Below are 18,766 nucleotides of genomic sequence, written 5' to 3'. Positions count from 1 at the left end.
GTCTGGAGCCTGTGCTCCGCAACGGGAGAGGCCGCAACAGTGAGAGGCCCGCGTACAGCAAAAAAAAAAAAAAAAAAAAAAAAAGACATTGCAACCATAGCAAATACTTAGAACACTTCCTGTACGTCTGAAATCTCCAGGACGGTTGCAACTCTGCAAAATCAATGAGGGCAAGTAGTATTGCCTTTCATTTATTTATGAGACCTCAAGAAAATCAGTCATTTATTCCGGATCATGCAGCCAGAAAGAACATCCCAGTCTCCAAATTCATATTCCTTCGTGGACGTATATTTGCATATCAAGAGCTCATGGCAACCAAACCCATATAATAAGCCATCATCTATACATATTACCTCCACTTAGAGTCTTTTCCTTCTGGAATTCTAAAATGGGGAATAATGTTTCCTTCTAGCCCAAAATGTTACTTTGGCTTCAGTTTTGAAATAAAATCTTGAAGCTTTAGAGATTTATGCAAAGAGTTACATTATACCCACAATTGCCCTGAAAAAAAATCAGAATCAGTCACTCCCTACACAAATTGTGTAAGAAGCAGAGGTGTGGGAGGCTGGAATGGGTACATACAAGACAGCGAAGCACGTCAGACCTGGGGGAAGTCGGGTGGCTGTCTCTACTGACAATGCAGGAAGGCAAACAACGACACCTGTAACAATCAAAACCGCCAGGACATGATTAGTAGCTGACGACTTCCCCAAACTTGTCCGCAGACAAGTCCCTGCTTCCAACTTAGGACCAAGCAGAAGAATCAAATATGTCCCCCTGACCGATCCCGCAGGACACCCCACTTCCTATTGGCCACCTCCAGCTTCCCCAGGCCCAGGGTCCCTCATCTGAGCCTACCTGAAACCCTCCCTTTTTTCCATCAGAAAGCTTTCCCACTCCCCTGCCAGTGAGTTTCCGCCAAACTGCAAGTGATGTTTGGCTGACTCCCTTGTTCTAGCAAGTTCTGAATAGATAGCCTTTGCTTTTCTCCTGTGGTTGGTCTTTGTTTATCTCCACATGGGTCTGAAAAGATAGTCCTAGTGGCCCTGAACCAGGACATGCACTTGGAGACGTTTCTCCAGGAAGCTAATGAACTTGGGGCAGCCCCTGCTTCCCCTGCTTCCTCTCTATCCTCTGCCCCTTCCGGTCAGGAGCAGTGGCAGGCAGGGCAGCTGGGGCCAAGGGAGACAGATTCCCTTCATGGAGGGGCAGCTGCTGCCTTGGCCTCACTGTGAGCTCTGGGTCACTGAGCTGGGGGTATTTCTCCCTTCTCTCACCTCTGAGGGTCCGCAAGGTAACCATTCCCGAACAGACACCACACTTGAGAAGCAAATCAGAGGAGCACTGGATGTGTACAATGTGAGTGATGGGCCTGGAAGGGAGCATTAGAAAATGATCTTTTGTTACGACACAGACAAAATATAATAGCAGATAACACGTGCTGATGGTTCACTGTGAATGAGGCTGACTTCTTTCACCTACACAGCAAGCCTATTAAGTAGACACTATCATTATTCCCATTTTTCAGTAAAGAAAACGGAGGGATAGAGGGAGGAAGTAACTCTCAGGGGTTAATTAGCCCATGACAGTGATACTGGAATTTGGACAACGCAGTCCAGCTCCAGGGCTCACTCCCTAAACCACTGGGCCAGGGCCCTGTGTCAGTGAAGGCTGGTATTTAAAGGTTGTAAAGGGGTCATTACACTTCTCCTCAGGGAGTTGCTGGTTGCTGGTGAAGTCTGAATCATAACTCAGTTGGTATGATTCCTGAGATAACATTTTGTTATTCTTACTTGTTGAGCTAGGAAAAAACTCAATTATATTGTAGCCGTATTAGAGTACTATATTGATGCATATGAATTGAATTCTTTTCTTTTCTTTTTTTTTTTTTTTTTTTTTTTTTTTTTGTGCGGTACGCGGGCCTCTCACTGTTGTGGCCTCTCCCGTTGCGGAGCACAGGATCCGGACGCGCAGGCTCAGCGGCATGATTCCTGAGATAACATTTTGTTATTCTTACTTGTTGAGTTAGGAAAAAACTCAATTATATTGTAGCCGTATTAGAGTACCATATTGATGCATATGAAGTGAATTCTTTTCTTTTCTTTTTTTTTTTTTTTTTTTTTTGGTACGCGGGCCTCTCACTGTTGTGGCCTCTCCCATTGCGGAGCACAGGCTCCGGACGCGCAGGCTCAGCGGCCCTCAACCACTGCGCCACCAGGGAAGCCCATAAATTGAATTCTTTTTTTTTTTTTAAAGGAAAAAATATTTTAAAGGCTGAGCAGGTGTTAGGGTCTGCATCGTGTCCCCTCTACCACCAAATTCAGATGTTGAAGCCTTAACCCCCAGAACCTCAAAATGTGACTGTATTTGGAGACAGGGTCTTGAAAGAGGTAATTAAGTTAAAATAAGAACATTAGGGAGGCCCTTATCCAATCTGACTGATGCCCTGTGTCCTTGTAACAGAGGAGATTAGGACAAAGAGAGAGAGAGAGACCCTAGAGGTGTGTATGTTCAGAGGAAAGGCCATGTAAAGAAGCAGCAAGAGGCCTACCATCTGCCAAGTGGTTGCTGGCAGAAGGCCAGTGAGAAAAGTGGATACTTCCAGAATGGCCCCTAAAACCCTTCCCAAATGATCAGACCTTCTCCTCTCTCACAAGAAACATGCCACCATCTCTTTAAACATGTCTTCCCCTTTGCTCTAATTGTGACCTTACTTCTTTAGTACTTTGAAAATCACTCCAGTCTGTGAAGCTTCTGTGATCACCTCTGTTATTCTCCTCCAAGTGGGCAGGAAGGAAGGGAGGGAACTGGTGTTTACTGAACGCCAGGCACTTGACATCAAGAATAAGCACTTACTAAATATTATCTGTGAGTGTTCACCATCTGGAAACAGCTCCCAGGGGTGACGTGGAGAACCGGGTAAAATCACAAAGCCTCTGAAGGTATATCCTGTGACTTCTGAAGACAGAAAAATTACCTATTTTGCTAGTGAGTGCTTTCCCAGGCAGTTAACTTTTGTGTTAACCTGCTCTTTTTTATAAAAAGGGGAAGTCGTCAAGCTTCCTTCCCCAATTCTTTTCTGATCAAAACTTTGATCTACAGACATTCTTCTAAGCACTCTTAGGATTCCTTAATCTAGAGACACACTACCTTGCTTTAATGAAACATGGCCCTTTCTTAATGCTCAGAAACACTTCTTAAAAAACAACGTGCACCACACACCTACGGTTAATTAATCTTCTACAAAGAGGAAAGAACGTACGATGGAGAAAAGACAGTCTCTTCAGCAAGTAGCGCTGGGAAAGCTGGACAGCTGCATGTACATCAGTGAAGTTAGAGCACTCCCTCACACCATACACAAAAATAAACTCAAAATGGCTTAAAGGGGGCTTCCCTGGTGGCTCAGTGGTTGAGAGTCCGCCTGCCGATGCAGGGGACACGGGTTCGTGCCCCGTACCGCAAAAAAAAAAAAAAAAAAGGCTTAAAGACTTAAATATAAGTCATGACACCGTAAAACTCCTAGATGAGAACATAGGCAAACAATCTCTGACAAAAATCATAGCAATACTGTCTTAGGTCAGTCTCCCAAGGCAAAAGAAATAAAAGCAAAATTAAACAAATGGGACCTGAGCAAACTTATAAGCTTTTGCACAGCCAAAGAAACCATCAACAGAACAAAAAGACAACTCTCGGAATGGGAGAAAATATTTGCAAACGATGTAGAAACCAAACTTATGGTTACCAAGCTCTTAAATCCATGAGCTGGGGTTACTCATTAACCAACACAGGCCAGGGCTCTGATGTCAAGGAGCTTACACAATCCTGAATCTTCTGACAGTTACCTGGCAGGTAGTAAACAGATGGCCTTTCTCCCTTCCTGCCTCTTTCTCCAGATGCCAAAGATCAGTATGGTGTCTATAAACCACAAAAAGCAAACAGCAATCTATATGTTGCTGAGCAAATGAGTCTCCATATTATTTCTCAGAATCTGAGAGGATTTTGTCTTTGGTCTATTAGTTTCTAACAAAAGTTCACTTTGTAGCATTTACTTTTGAAATATGCTAAAGCTATTTTAATATTACTTTGTTGCAATTATTATTTTGTGTGTGTGTGTGTGGTACGCGGGCCTCTCACTGTTGTGGCCTCTCCCGTTGCGGAGCACAGGCTCCGGACGCGCAGGCTCAGCGGCCGTGGCTCACGGGCCCAGCCGCTCCGCGGCATGTGGGATCTTCCCGGCCCGGGGCACGAACCCGCGTCCCCTGCATCGGCAGGCGGACTCTCAACCACTGCGCCACCAGGGAAGCCCTGTTGCAATTATTAAGCTAGCTGAAAGTTAATTTACCTGTATATGATTTTAGCATTATTAAAGCTTATAAAATAACACAAAACAGCCAAGATGGTGAGTTTTGTGCTTTGCTAGTATGCAATCCTATACTGCATAGTCAGTGGTTTCCTTTCATGCACAGTTAAAATAGTTGCCCCATCCTAAGGGACAACACACCCTTTCTGTCTCAGTCGACCATGCCTGGCTTTAGAAGTAAACTGGATGTTTTATTATGCAATCCTCTACTGCATAGTCAGTGGTTTCCTTTCATGCACAGTTAAAATAGTTGCCCCATCCTAAGGGACAAGACACACCCTTTCTGTCTCAGTCGACCATGCCTGGCTTTAGAAGTAAACTGGATGTTTTATCAGCACAGTCTTGGCAAAATGAAATCAGCAGATTCCATGAAGCGCTTTGGTTTTCTCTCTCTGACTCAGCATTAGGATTATCATAAACTTTCTATCAGGTTGAATTTCATTTCCCCAAATTGAAGTACAATTTAATTATAGTTGTTCTTACTAACCTTTTTTATATGATGTGACTGGTTTTATTGATGAAAAAGAACTCCCTAAGTTTTGAAATCTACATATAATATACATCGCTTGGTTAAGTATCCCTACCTTTATTAGGTATCTTTGCACCATTCATATTATACATGTCACACAAAATCAACTCTCTAGACCTAAAAACTATGATTTGATTTGATTTGATTTTTTTTAAAACTATGATTTTAAACAAATCTTATAAGTGAAAGTGAAAATTCATGGAACACCTTAACCTTTTGCCTGCTCTGAGAACTTGTACTTAGCACATAATTGACTATTAACTTGAATTTTTACTCAATTATTGTATAATTGATTTCTCTAAATTGTCAGAACCTATATATTTATAAAGTCCCTTTTGCAGGGATATAAGCCCACCTATCACAGCAAAGTTTCTATTACCATCTGAACGGACTTGCATTTGTCCATAGCAAAGTGCACTTATACCAAGTTATTAAATTCATGGTTATTTTCATTAGCATTTATATTTGCCTCTTAGAATTGGCATAGAATTTTGAATCGCACTTATAGAGCAAATGGCTATTTCAATATTTATCCTTGTAATTATCTTAAAATATGACCATATATTTATCTTTTTATTTAAGGGACTTATTCCCAAGCAGAAAATATATTATTGTCATTAATGTTACCTTTGCAAACATTATTTGTGACTGTATTTTTCAAAAGAACTTACATTGTAAGTATTGGTGACAAAGAAAATTATTGACTTTGAAAACCCCGATCAAAAAATTTATAGTCAGAATTTTAAAATTCATGCTGATGTCCCAGTTTCTCCATTTACACATTTACTCATTCATTCATTCAATAAACATGAATCGGGTACCTGCCACATGGGTGAGTCTGCAAAGATGAGTGAGACATGGCCTCTGTCATCAAGAAATTTACTTTGTTGACTTGGAAGCGGGACCAGGTATGACTGTTCATACGCTGGTATCACTTATGAGAGAGCTGGCAAAAAGAGAGAGGAGTTTCAAATATTTTAAATTGGAGAATATATATGAAAGTCACAAACCTTTAGAATAAAGAAAGGTGAGTTCCTTTCTCCTTCTCCCAAGAAGAGGATCTGGGGAAGGTATTCTTCCTTCTCTTGCATGAAAAATCAGGGCAGGAGATGTTGCGATCAGGGCAGTACAGACATGGGGCTAGCAGGAGAAGCCTCCTAGAAGAAGTAAGGCCATCGAAAACCTTAATAAGGCTGTCTGAGAAAGACAGAAGGTGGTAAAGAAGCCCTCTAGGAAACCACAACTGCGCAAAACAGGCTGGCCCTGTGGAGAGGAGGTGAGGGCAAATCTGATCAAGACAAATTTCTAGATGATGCCTACAGCAGGAGAAACAGTAAAGAAATTATCTAATTTAAGGAAACATATGTGTTTGAAGGGTACAGTTAGCTAGATCCAGATACTGGCCCACTTTGGGGTTTGGCTCAAATGACTAAGAGTCTTTCAAAGCCATCAGGATGGTGACGGAGAGTAGCTATCTCATCAAAGGACAAAGGAGGGCTTCCCTGGTGGCGCAGTGGTTGCGCGTCCGCCTGCCGATGCAGGGGAACCGGGTTAGCGCCCCAGTCTGGGAGGATCCCACGTGCCGCGGAGCGGCTGGGCCCGTGAGCCATGGCCGCTGAGCCTGCGCGTCCGGAGCCTGTGCTCCGCAACGGGAGAGGCCGCAGCAGAGGGAGGCCCGCGTACCGCTAAAAAAAAAAAAAAGGACAAAGGAGCCGTCATCACAGGGATTCTCCGTGTACAACACAACTGGATGAATCCAAGGGCAGGATGCAAGTCCTGACTGGGAGGTGAGGGTGGGCCTTCGATAAGGAAACAATGGCTGAGATGAATAAAACCCAGTAGTGGTTCCCAGCAAAAGCACAGCTGTGCCACTCTGGTCTAGTGAGGCTTGCATCAGCACTCAAAGAACCTTCCAAGAGAACTCTAAACCGTCCACATCCATGGGCTCCACAGATCTATCTATGGGTTCCTTAGCTGTAGCAAACTCTAGAATCAGGCTCACATCACCATTCCCTGGTTATTGCCAATTTTACCTAACTTGAGTATCTACCTTGTTTCAAACTGTCAGCCTGCCCTGATCTCAAATGTGTATTTGCCACTTAGTTTAGGTCTTGACTTTCTAAATTCCTGGTCTCAAAACACCGAGACCAGGACGATGCAGGACTGGGGGCCACATGCGGGGCCACATTTGCTTTCTTCAGGGTCGTCAGAGTGGCACCATGCAAATCCCCACCTGGACCCCAAGGAAATGTGACCTGGTCAGAAGGCAAGTACACCTATTAGAGGAAGTGCGGTCTCCAGACCAGAGGATCATAGGTGATAAAAGAGATGAGCCAAAAATGAGTGGGGACGAGGCTGGAGGCTTCAGTTTGTGTGACCAGAGCTCTAAGAATCCATATAACCCAAGAGGGATATCCTGTCTCTAGATGGCCCTCCCAGAAATAATACATCCTCTCCTAAGACTTGCAGACGGTTTGCTGATAAGATTAAGATGCCTCTTTGTATAACACCAGGAGGTGACTAATTTGATCCTGGAAACGTAATCCATGGAAACCGTTCAGTATATTTGTAGGTGCAACAGAGAGGATATTGTAATAACAGCTGAACATAGAAGGATGCTTGTTCCCTGGGAAGCAATGAAAAGCAGAGACCAACACCGAGGAAGCAAAGGGGCCTTGATTAATGTAATGTCCTGATCCACTTAACAGGTACCTCCCACAAGCTGAGAGAGATTCACGAGGCTGCCACAGTATTTTTGTATTCAGTGAGTATCTACCGTGTGCCAGAGTACTGTGAAAAGTGTCTGTAGTTAGTTAAATGGAAAAATAAGGCAGAATCCCTATATTTGCAGAGCTCACAGTCTTTTAGGGAAGACAGATATGTAAGCAAATAGTTTCAATGCCATGAGTTAAGTGCTTTAATTCAAAGTGTCATGGAAACCCAGAGGAGGGAGTCTAATCTTCCCAGAAGGGTCAGGGAAAACTTCTCTTGGGCGGTGTCTCTAGAAATTAATAAGGGTTCATCCCTCCAGGTAGCCGGCCTTCCACTCATTCATTCATCACTTATGTGTTGAGTACCTCCGATTGTTCTAGATGCTGTGCATACAACATTGAACAAGACGAAGTCCCTCCCTGCGTGACGTTTACATTCTGATGGGGGCAGTGGATGACATTACCAGGAGAAACTCAGAATGGTTCCTTCAGACCATCCAATATCCACCCTCTGGCTTCATTTCCTCTCCCACATGTATATTCCTGAGACCAGAGTGCCTTGACCTCTCAAAGGGGAGCATTTTGATCTTTTTGGTAAGTACAGCTCTCATTGTGAAACAGAATTGCCAGTTCATTGCTTACCATCACAATGGGATAATTTCAGAACTGCAGGATCAGATAAAATCAAGTTTCTGAAAATGCAGAGCTAAGCATCAATTTCAAGCAGAAATAAAAGTGAGACGTGGGATGCCCAGACTGCCATGAGAACTCCTCACCTTCCTTTACCAGGGGAGGTCTTTTCTGCCAGTAGAACAACAAGCTCTCTTTTCCAGGAAAAAGTATGCGGAAGAGCGGCAGGAGCTTCTTCATGAATTGGAGGAAGAACTCCCAGTACCCAGCATCTAACAGGAGTGAACCCAGGGACTTCAGTTTCTCCCAGGACCCTGAGTCTTCAGACCTGGGGCCCTTTCCGTGGTGCCTGCAGCCCGTGTCGCACTGTGATTCACAGTGCAGAGAAAGCCAGGGACTCTCTAGGGTGACCACTTCCTGAAAGAACACTCAGGGCCATCTGTCCAAGAAGGAAGTGGGACAACGGGGGGCCAGCGCCTCCCCTTCTGCACACAGAGGTCCTTCTGCAAAGAGACGCATGCTCTCTGCACCTCTTGTGGGACTTGGGCCCCACTTCAAGGTGTTTAAAAGTGACAAGGAAAAACATCTCTAGGGAAAGCTAAAATGTTTCCCACCTTAACATTTGGGGAAAACTCTAGCCACTGGAACCACTGGTCTTAAATCAGACTAGCCTTCAAAGATCTCTGATTACATCTTTAGAAATGATCACAATTTCATAACAGAGGCAAGAGAAAGGCAGTTAGAAACTTCTGCAAAGCCCAGGTGGTACCACTCTGAAAACTCATATTTCCTGTCTGCCAACATGTCTGCTTTAAATCTCTCAAGCAGTTAATTACATTGCAAGTGTTACACACCAGCTTTTCCTCATGTTTATAGCTTTCATTTTTAAAAGTTATTCAAGTCGTACATGTTTGTTGTCAAAAATGAAAAGTGCAGGCAAACATAAGGAAAATTTTAAATTCCCCATATTTCTGCCACTTGAAGATAACCACTGCTGGCACTTTGGTGTACATCCTTCCAGCCTTTTTTCTGTGTTTAGGTGGATCTTAGGATGAGCTTCTCAACAGCCATTCCATCCCACACCATTGTGGAACATCCATGCAGTTTCGTTGGAATTTACCCACGCTGAGCCCCTGTGTAGATCCTGATTGGGCTAAACTAAATTAAAATACACTCATGCTGTTGCCACAGTGTTTTAGGGACCAGCACCTAATCCAGACCTAAGCCAATCAAGGCAAAGCACTTCCCCGGCCACCAGGAACGTCATGTGATCAAGATGATCCAATCAGAGGAAAGCCTAGGACTCCTGCCAAGGGGCCGGGTGGAGGACGACGCTCAAACACTCACTCACTCGCTCCTTCTCTGGGTTTGGACTCAGAGACCTGGGAGCTATTGGCAGCCGTTTGCCTCCACAAGACAAACTCTCTCTCAGGTGAAGCAGACGCTTCAGAGGCAAAAAAAGAGATAGAGAAATCAGGTTTTCAAAGGGTTTTCTGAGATGCTAAATTAAGCTAACACCAAAATTTGTCTTACTTCTGGAGTTGCTAGTTAGATGAGCCAATAAATTTGCTTGTTGAAATCAGTTTAAATTGCATTTTCTGTGACTTGTAACTGAGTGTATCCTAAACAACTCATCTCGATATTTTTATAAAAATGGGGCCATATTGAGCATACCGTTTGTAATTTCCTGTGTAAAAATACATCATAATCATCATTCCTTTTCAAGATAAATATACTTTTACAAAACTATGAATTGCTTCAGAGTAACCCATTGTTATGAGCAGACTTTAAGTTATACATCTAATCCCCTATTGTGAGGCGTTTACATCATTTCCAGGTTTTTCCATATTGTAGCAATATAAACAATTCTGTGTCGAGGCTCCTATATATTAGAGAACACACTTATTTCCTTTAAACACATTTCTAATGTAGAATTTCTGAGTCAAAGTATGTCCTTTTTAAGAGATTTTTGACCCATATTGCCAGATGGCTCTCCCCAAAGGTTATTTCAATTATATTTCAACCAACAGAGCATGAGAATGCCAAAAAAACTCCCTCACTCCTCCCAGCCCAGAACCCTCAACGTATATAAAGTTTCAACACAAAGTCTCTATTTCATAAATGGTAACCCACTGCTGATTTAATTTGCATTTTTAAAAACCATATACAGTGTTTGGAGGTTTTTTTCCATATGTTTATTTGCTTATTATATTTCTCCTTTTTTTTTTTTTTTCTTTTTTGGTACGCGGGCCTCTCACCGCTGTGGCCTCTCCCGTTGCGGAGCACAGGCTCCGGACGCGCAGGCTCGGCGGCCGTGGCTCACGGGCCCAGCCGCTCCGCGGCACGTGGGGGCTTCCCGGACCGGGGCACGGACCCGCGTCCCCCGCATGGGCAGGCGGACTCTCAACCACTGCGCCACCAGGGAAGCCCTATTTCTCCTTTTCTGAGTTGCCACTGACATTCTTTGCCCATTTTCAATTGGAGCATTTGTTTATTTCTTACAGATGCGTAAGAGCCATTAATATATTGAGATTATTAAGCATTTTCCCATTATATATGTTGCAAATAGTTTTCCCTGTACACCACGTGCCTTTTAACTTGCATATGGTATTTTTGACAGTTCTGAAATTTTAAAATTTAGCTCATCAATCCTCCCCTTTATTGTTTCTGCCCTTTTGTGTCATTCTCTAATCAGAGAACTTGCAGTCATCAGGATTCAGCCTCTGCTCATAAAAATGATCTGGCATGAAAACACTGATGCTCGGGGGGCCTGAGATTCTGACCCCTTGGGAGGCAGCCCAGGAGCTGTCGGAACCCTCCAACCCTGACTGCTTTTCCCTGCCTCCCTCGGAGTGAGGTGTGGTCTGTGATTAAATTATGGCCCACAGGATGAGAGCAGATGTGATGCATGCACCTTCCAGGTTGTTCTCTTTAGAAGGGGAAATGCCTTCCCCTTAGATTGTCACTCTTTCCTTGGGTTGGAGTGAAGAAGTGGTGGTAATCTTACAGATGAGAACGATACCTAGGAAGAACAGCACAACAAGCTAGAAGGCTCTGGGGTCCCTGACACTGTGGAATGTCCATATCTCCAAGACTACTTAAAACTGGACTGTTTTGCAAACGAGAAGTGAACTTCTCTCGTGTGTGAGCCACTGTTATTTGGGGTCTTTATTACAGTCAAACCCATATCCTAAGTTAAATGATAATACATGACCCCATTTTACACACACACACAACCCAGCATAAGAAAAGATAAAGAAAATTACATACCAAACTGTTAACGTTAATTCAGGGAATGGGATTATAGGAATTTGGGGAGAAATGAATTTTTCTTTTAATATTGATTAAAAAGTTTTTTTTAAATCCAGGTTGCTTTGACTCAATAGCTTACATTACCCGAGGTCGTTAAACACTTTCTTTTTTTTTCTTTTTTAAAAATTTATTTATTTTATTTATTTATTTTTAGCTGCATTGGGTCTTTGGTGCTGCTCGCGGGCTTTCTCTAGTTGCAGGGAGCAGGGGATACTCCTCGTTGTGGCGCACGGGCTTCTCATTGCGGTGGCTTCTCTTGTTGTGGAGCACGGGCTCTAGGCACGTGGGCTTCAGTAGTTGTGGCACGCAGGCTCAGTAGTTGTGGCACACGGGCTTCATTGCTCCGTGGCTTGTGGGATCTTCCAAGACCAGGCTCGAACTCGTGTCCCCTGCATTGGCAGGCAGATTCGTAACCACTGCGCCACCAGGGAAGCCCCAGAACTCTATTTTTAAAATCAGTTGAATACTTTACCAAAAAGATAGAGGAAAGGCCAATGAGCATATGAAAAGATGCCCAACACCATTAGTCATTAGGAAACCATAAATTAAACTACCATGAGAGACTTCTACACACCTATTAGAATGTCTAAAGTTGCAGCGGGAAACTGACAATACCAAAAACTAGAAAATATGTGAATCACCTGAAACTTTCATCCTCTGCTGGTGGCAATCTGATGTAGTACAATCAGTTTGGAAAACAGTTGGGCAGTTTCTTAGTTTCTTTAAAAGTTCATGCAGTTACCATACAGCCCAGCCTTTTTACTCCTAGATATTTACCCATGAGAAATGAAAACATGTGTTCACACAAAAACCTATACACAAATGTTCACAGAATTTGCCTAATAACCAAAAAATGGAAACAATACAGATGTCCACTGACTGGTGAATGGATAAACAAGCCTTGGTACATTCATACCAAGAATACAACTCAGCAATGAAAAGGAATAGTTAAGCTATATACACACTGACACACACAATGTGTCATGCTCTTTGCCAAGTGAAAGAAACAAGACACAAAAAGCTACCGAGTGCATAATTCCATTTTTGTGATATTCTGGAAAAGCCAAAACTGTAGAGACAGAAATCAGATCAGCGGTTGCCAAGAGTTAGGGGTGAAGAAAAGGACGGCTACAAAGGGGCAGAAGAGAACTTTTTGGTTTTGATGAAATTGTACTATTCTTTGTGCTGGTGATTATAAAATTGTAAACATTTGTTAAAATTCAGAGAACTGTATGTTTCAAAGTGTGATTTTTTTACTGAATGTAAATTATACCTAAATAAATCCAATATTCTTAAAAAACAAGTTATATCATCTTAATCCACCTCCTCTGTCTAAAAAACTATATTGAAATTTATTTTTTTAAAGTAGGGAGAGTCCCATGAATAAGAAGGAATGCCAGGTAGTTTTACTTTCTCAAGAACTTACACTCTTCATTTTCTACGACACAATTAAGCACCAGTGATCATTCACACATCACCAGCTTTGTTAAAATTTTTAGCAGTAGACTACTTACTTTTTTGAGAAAGAAATTAGCTTTGCTAAGACTGTCTCTCCCTGCTCCTCCAAACTGGTCACACTTGTTTTAAGGCTGGCAGCCTGGCTGTTAGTTGGGAGGATGTTTTCTTGCAAGTGTTTTCCCTTCCTCTCAGAGGAGGTAACTGTGGGCAATAGTGGATAAAATCAGGAGAGATAAAATTGGATCCAGTCTGCTCCTATGAGAGGTGTGGCAAACAAAATCTATGCTCTGCACACACTCTCTTAGATCCTTTTTTTTATTTCCCCTAGTTATACGCTTTCCCTCCCAGCATCTGCTTCTTTGTTGGAGGACCCTCAGGCTGCCCAAGTCCACCTGCCTGCTGCACTTTGTAAACCAGATGCCCCTGGAAAGAATTCACTCCCCTTGACTGGCAGATTACAGGAACTCCTTTGCACCTGGTGAGGACAACTCCAATGTATATTTTATACCAGTGCTTCTCACACTTTTAGGCTCAGCTGAATTGGCTCGGGATTGAATCACATGCAGATTCGGATGCAGGAGGTCTTTGAGTCTTCAGTTCTCATAAGCTCCCAGGCGATGCCAAGGCTGCCCTCCAATGGGTCCCACTTTAAGCAGCAAGGGTCTCTTTCCAGAGCTCCCTACAGCATCTAGCCAAAGATGACACGTGTCTTGACGACTTGGTCTACTTGAGTAAGAGTAAATAAATACCCAGGGACAAAGTGTGGATGAGATGGATAATATGTGGTTCCACAGGCAGGCTATAGGAGAATCATCTCCAGAAGTTTCCAAAGCACCCCAGGATTTAGGAATTTAGTGAGGTTCTTGAGACGAAGGTATATTCGTGGGCTGAAAAGCTTACGAAATTCCTGCCTCCCCCCTGCAACTCCTGTAAGGCAATGATCTGCAAGATGTCTTTGAGCTGTGGGCAGGGAGAGCTGGGGCCACGCACACACAGGTGAGGCTGTACAGGGTTCAGCTGTGTCTGACAGCAGGGAGCCAAGGTGCATTTCAGACCATTTCAAACATTTTAAAAAGGATTCTGGCAGCAACTAGCAATGGATAGTTGTTGGCGGGCAGACTGGTGTGCCTTTAGGCTCTGTCGGGTGATTACTTTGTTAGACCACGTCACAGAGTACATAGAGCTATTCATCAATCCAGTCCATAAGACAGCTCCACGAAGCAACGACCTGATAAGGTGTCAGGGTTATGAAGCTAAAAAAAGTCCTCTCTTCTCTGCTCCCCTGACACTCTTTAAAACTACTGCTAGAACACTTATTTTTCCCCTTCATTTCATTCAACAGATATTCACTGAGTGCAAATATGTGCTTATTTTAACCTGTTTCCACCCTTGGCCAGATGCCCTTCAGGCTAAGAAGTCAGGTTTATGCTCAACTACATGAAGGCAGAAGGGTTTATATCTTTGCCCCTCAGGTGTCTCTGTCTGTCTCTGTCTCACTCAAGCTTTCTTTTTTATTGTTTTTAAAGTTTTTTTTTTTTTTTTGATGTGGACCATTTTCAAAGTCTTTTACTGAATTTGTTACAATATTGCTTCTGTTTCATGTTTTGGTTTTTTGGCCCCGAGCCATGTGGGATCTTAGCTCCCCAACCAGGAATCGAACCCGCACCCCCTGCATTGCAAGGGGACCACCAGGGAAGTTCCTGGACCACCAGGGAAGTTCCCTCAAGCTTTCTTTAAAACACTCAGGACCTAACCCAGCAGAAAGTAGAAGCTCACTCGAGGGTCACTGTAGCAGAAGGTACAGAAGCTGAAATGGGCAAAATGCTTGGCAAAGTGGGGTTTGCATTTGATGGTGAGTGACCCCTGCCCCACCACAGACCTACCAGATCAGACTCTTCAGGGACGAGGCTCAGGAAGCTGTGCTTTAAAACCTGCAGTGATTTTAATGCAAATACAGGTTGGGTGCCTTTGTAGCATAAGAAAATGGCTCCAACTCTAGGATGGAAAAATTAGATATTGAGCATGACAGGTCCTCAGTTACATCTTCCACCTGCTGCCCAGATTGTCTGAAGGACAAGGACCAGCCAGGACTAGCGCACAGCTGCAAGGGAAGGGGTCCCACCGTATGAAAGCCAAATAGAGGTGGACTCGGTGACATAGCAACACACATGATAAACTCACAATCAGTTCCCGACAGCAAGGGGGATGGAAACTGTTCAGCATCAATCACACAGACACACACACACACACACACACAACTAATACCTTTGTTAAATACTGCAAATTTTTTTTTTGGCCGTGTGCCGTGTGGCATGCAGGATCACAGTTCCCCGACCAGGGATGGAACCCGTGCCCCCTGCAGTGGAAGCGTGGAGTCTTAACCACTGGACCTCCAGGAAGTCCCAATACTGCAAATTTTATTTCTCTTTGATACAGACTTGAATTATGTCAAGTTATAAAATGGCTCATATACAAATGATAAATAAGACACTTAGTAAATAATCCACTTTTTCTCCCACAAGTTCTTACCTTCTTCTCCTAAACAGCTTGCCGAGCACTCAAACTGCTGCTACTAGTTAGGAATATTTAAAAGTGATGGTTCTTATGTTTATATATATATATATATATATATATATATTTTTTTTTTTTTTTTTTTTTTTTTTCCCGGTACGCGGGCCTCTCACCGCTGTGGCCTCTCCCGTTGCGAAGCACAGGCTCCGGACGCGCAGGCTCAGTGGCCACGGCTCACGGGCCCAGCCGCTCCGCGGCATGTGGGATCTTCCCGGACCGGGGCACGAACCCGCGTCCCCTGCATTGGCAGGCGGACTCTCAACCACTGCGCCACCAGGGAAGCCCTCATGTTTATATATTTCACGTAATAAGTGTTTTACTCCCAAAGCAACTACTCAAAAACTCTCAGAGCCAATAGGATATTTGCTGGCCAGGGAAAAGCAAGAGAGAGGAGGAAAGGCAGGTGTAGTGCTCACGGCCCGTATCAGGGGCCATGCAGAGCAAGAGGCCATGGCTGTGCTCTCCTGATTCCCAGGGTCAGACGGCCTTCCTGAAGCAGATGGACAATTTCCTACAGAAGGGTAGTGAGGACAGAGGTGGAAAATGGATCCTCTCACCCTGCTGGAAATTTTCCAAAAGACCTTCCAGAAAAGATCAAATATCCTCTATTGTCATCCAACCCTGATTCAACATCCCGAAAGCAAAGCTGTTAAGCACCATGCAATAGAGAAAATGACTGTGCAAAGCCATAAACTTAGTGTCAAAGCACAGAGGAACCAAATGACACGGCCATCGATGGCCAAACGGAAGCCAATCCAGGGTTTGCCAGATAGTTCACCTGCACCATTGCTGTGCAGAGGCCAGGAAGCAGCTGAGAGGGGCGGAGCTACGGAGTCAAAAGTGGAGAAAACGTCTTCTTAAAGCTCCTCCCACATGGGTCATCTTTTGGATGTGGCTCCTGGAAAAGCAGGGGATACAATTTCAGGACAATATCCCTGGCAGATTACATTTTCCAAGGATAGTTATGGCAATATCTTCCACCCCTCCTGCTCCTCCACAATGTAACTTTGCCACTTCTGCCCTTGAGAGGCGGCGTCCCTGTCCCCCCAACTCAAATCAGGGTGGGCTGGTGACTGTTTCAACCGAGAAAGAAACTTCTGAGTGTTCTGGAACACTTGTACTCAGAGCCCTGAGCCACCACGTACATCGTCCAATTAAGCCCAGGCTGCCATGCTGGAGAAGCCACACGCAGGCCCTCCAGTCCACGTCCCAGCTGAGTGCCAGGTATCAGCACCGTGACAGCTCAGGTGTCAGCAGTGGGACTGAGCCACAGGGCACGTCCAGCCCGTCCGAAGTCTGACAGTGTCCACATGAGAAGCCTCAAACCAGAACTGCTCAACTGAGCCCTTTCCGAGTTCCTGATCCACTAAATCGTGGGCAAAATTAAAGGACTATTTTAAGCCGCCAAGTTTGGGGGAGATTTATTACACAGCGATAGTAAAGAGAATATACGCGTATGCAAGTGGAATCCTCAAGTTGCACAGTCTCAGACTTTTCATCCTTGGCATAATTATTTCTCTTCTGCTATTTCATACGCCGTGTGTGTGGATGACAGACCACGATGTCATGAGCTGACCGCCTTCGGGAGGCTGAAAAGGGAACGTTGGCGGGAACTCCACCTCCAAAGGCTGATTTGGCTCAGCCTGCAACAAGACTGAATGCCCTGATTTTCGAGGGTGGACCTCATAAGTGAGCAGAAAAGAGGCAAATACCCAGGTCATGTGGTTTGAAAGGTAATTACCTCTGAAGCCCTTTACCTTCACACCAACTGTCTCTTCCACCAAACTATAAAGGTGTGTGGGATTCTACCATCAGAAATTAGGTCCTTGGGGTTATCTGAATTTTTAGTTTTCCAATAAAGTGGTAGAAAAAAGAAAACCAAGAAAGCAAATGCAGCTTAACATAAAAAGGAACATTCTAGAAGTAAAGAGCTGGTGAGTATTAGGAAGTGGGCTCTCTGTCATACAAGATGTTCAAGAACTGGTCACCTACAGGGGACGTAAACAGGGTTAGGTTGGATCAGGAATTGGAAAGCTTCCTCTGTAAAGGGGTAAATAGTAAATATTTTTGGTTTTGTGGGTCATATGGTCTCCGTCACAACTGGTCAGCTCTGCCATTCTTGCTTTTTTGTAGTGCGCGCACACACACACACGCACACACATACACAATGTACAAACGAATGGGTGTTGTAGTCTAACAAAACTTGATTTCCCAAAAATGGGTGTCAAGCTGGATTTTGCCCTGTTTGCTGACCCCTGGGTTGTTTTTTTTTTTTATTTTTTGGCCATGCCACACAGCATGTTCCCTGACCAGGGATCGAACCCACACCCCCTGCATTGGAAGCGTGGAGTCATAACCACTGGACTGCCAGGGAAGTCCTGACCCCTGGCTTAGATTAATCTCCAACATCTTTTTCAACCCTGAGAGTCTCTGTTACATTAACTTTCAAAATGCCAACACCCCCAGTAGTGGTCTCTGAACAGTCTGAACTTGACCCTGGAATTAGTTCTCAATCTAGGCCCATGAGAATGGACAGGGGTGGGCCCCAGGGATGGTCGGGGAGAGGTCAGTATGCAGAGGAGGGGAAAGGGCAAAGAAAACTCTGGTCCTGCTTGACCTTCAGAGTACAGATGACGTAAAATCAGAGAGGGTCCCTACATGGCCAGCTTCTGTTGGAGCCCGTCTGCCCACGACCTCACCCCCGCCAGCAGACGGAGATCAGGGACAAGGAGGGGGCTACTTGCTTTAATCACTCGCATGTTGAAATGAATTACATTGACGCGTGTTCATAGCAGCAGTGGAAAAAAGGCCAATTTCATCCCTCCAGGGGGGAGCCAGGTCGAAAGCCGAAGCCCAGTCCCTAGAGTCGGGCCTCCACTCAACCAAGAGAACCTGCTCTCTAAGAGGAACCGAGATGGCAGAGTAAAACACGCCCTCAAAGCATTAACAACAAGGAAAAAAATGAAGAGACTTTCAGAATCTTTCCTTTGCCTTTTTTTAATTCTTTCCATCTACTGCCTTCATTTTATGCCGTTCTGAACTGAGTACATTTCATAGAAATTATCCAAGGAGGGCTTCCCTGGTGGCGCAGTGGTTGAGAGTCCGCCTGCCGATGCAGGGGACGCGGGTTCGTGCCCCGGTCCGGGAAGATCCCACGTGCCGCGGAGCGGCTGGGCCCGTGAGCCACGGCCGCTG

The 18,766-nt window shown here is 44.4% G+C and overlaps 1 long non-coding RNA gene across 1 annotated transcript in view; it reads right to left on the bottom strand.

Annotated features, from left to right (window-relative positions):
- Positions 1-578: 578 nt before the first annotated feature.
- LOC114484691 (uncharacterized) overlaps positions 579-18,766 on the bottom strand; it is a 34,237-nt gene continuing 16,049 nt past the window's right edge. The window contains exons 2-4 of the long non-coding RNA XR_003677871.2: positions 16,350-16,469; positions 1,278-1,372; positions 579-661 (exon numbers count right to left, since the gene is read on the bottom strand). This is a non-coding gene — a long non-coding RNA (uncharacterized lncRNA). The remainder of the gene's footprint in view (positions 662-1,277; positions 1,373-16,349; positions 16,470-18,766) is intronic.

Source organism: Physeter macrocephalus, chromosome 2 (assembly GCF_002837175.3).
Source record: "Physeter macrocephalus isolate SW-GA chromosome 2, ASM283717v5, whole genome shotgun sequence".
NCBI lineage: Eukaryota > Metazoa > Chordata > Mammalia > Artiodactyla > Physeteridae > Physeter > Physeter macrocephalus.
The sequence above is the reverse complement of the archived record's forward strand: the minus strand, read 5'-3'. Positions and strand labels throughout refer to the sequence as shown.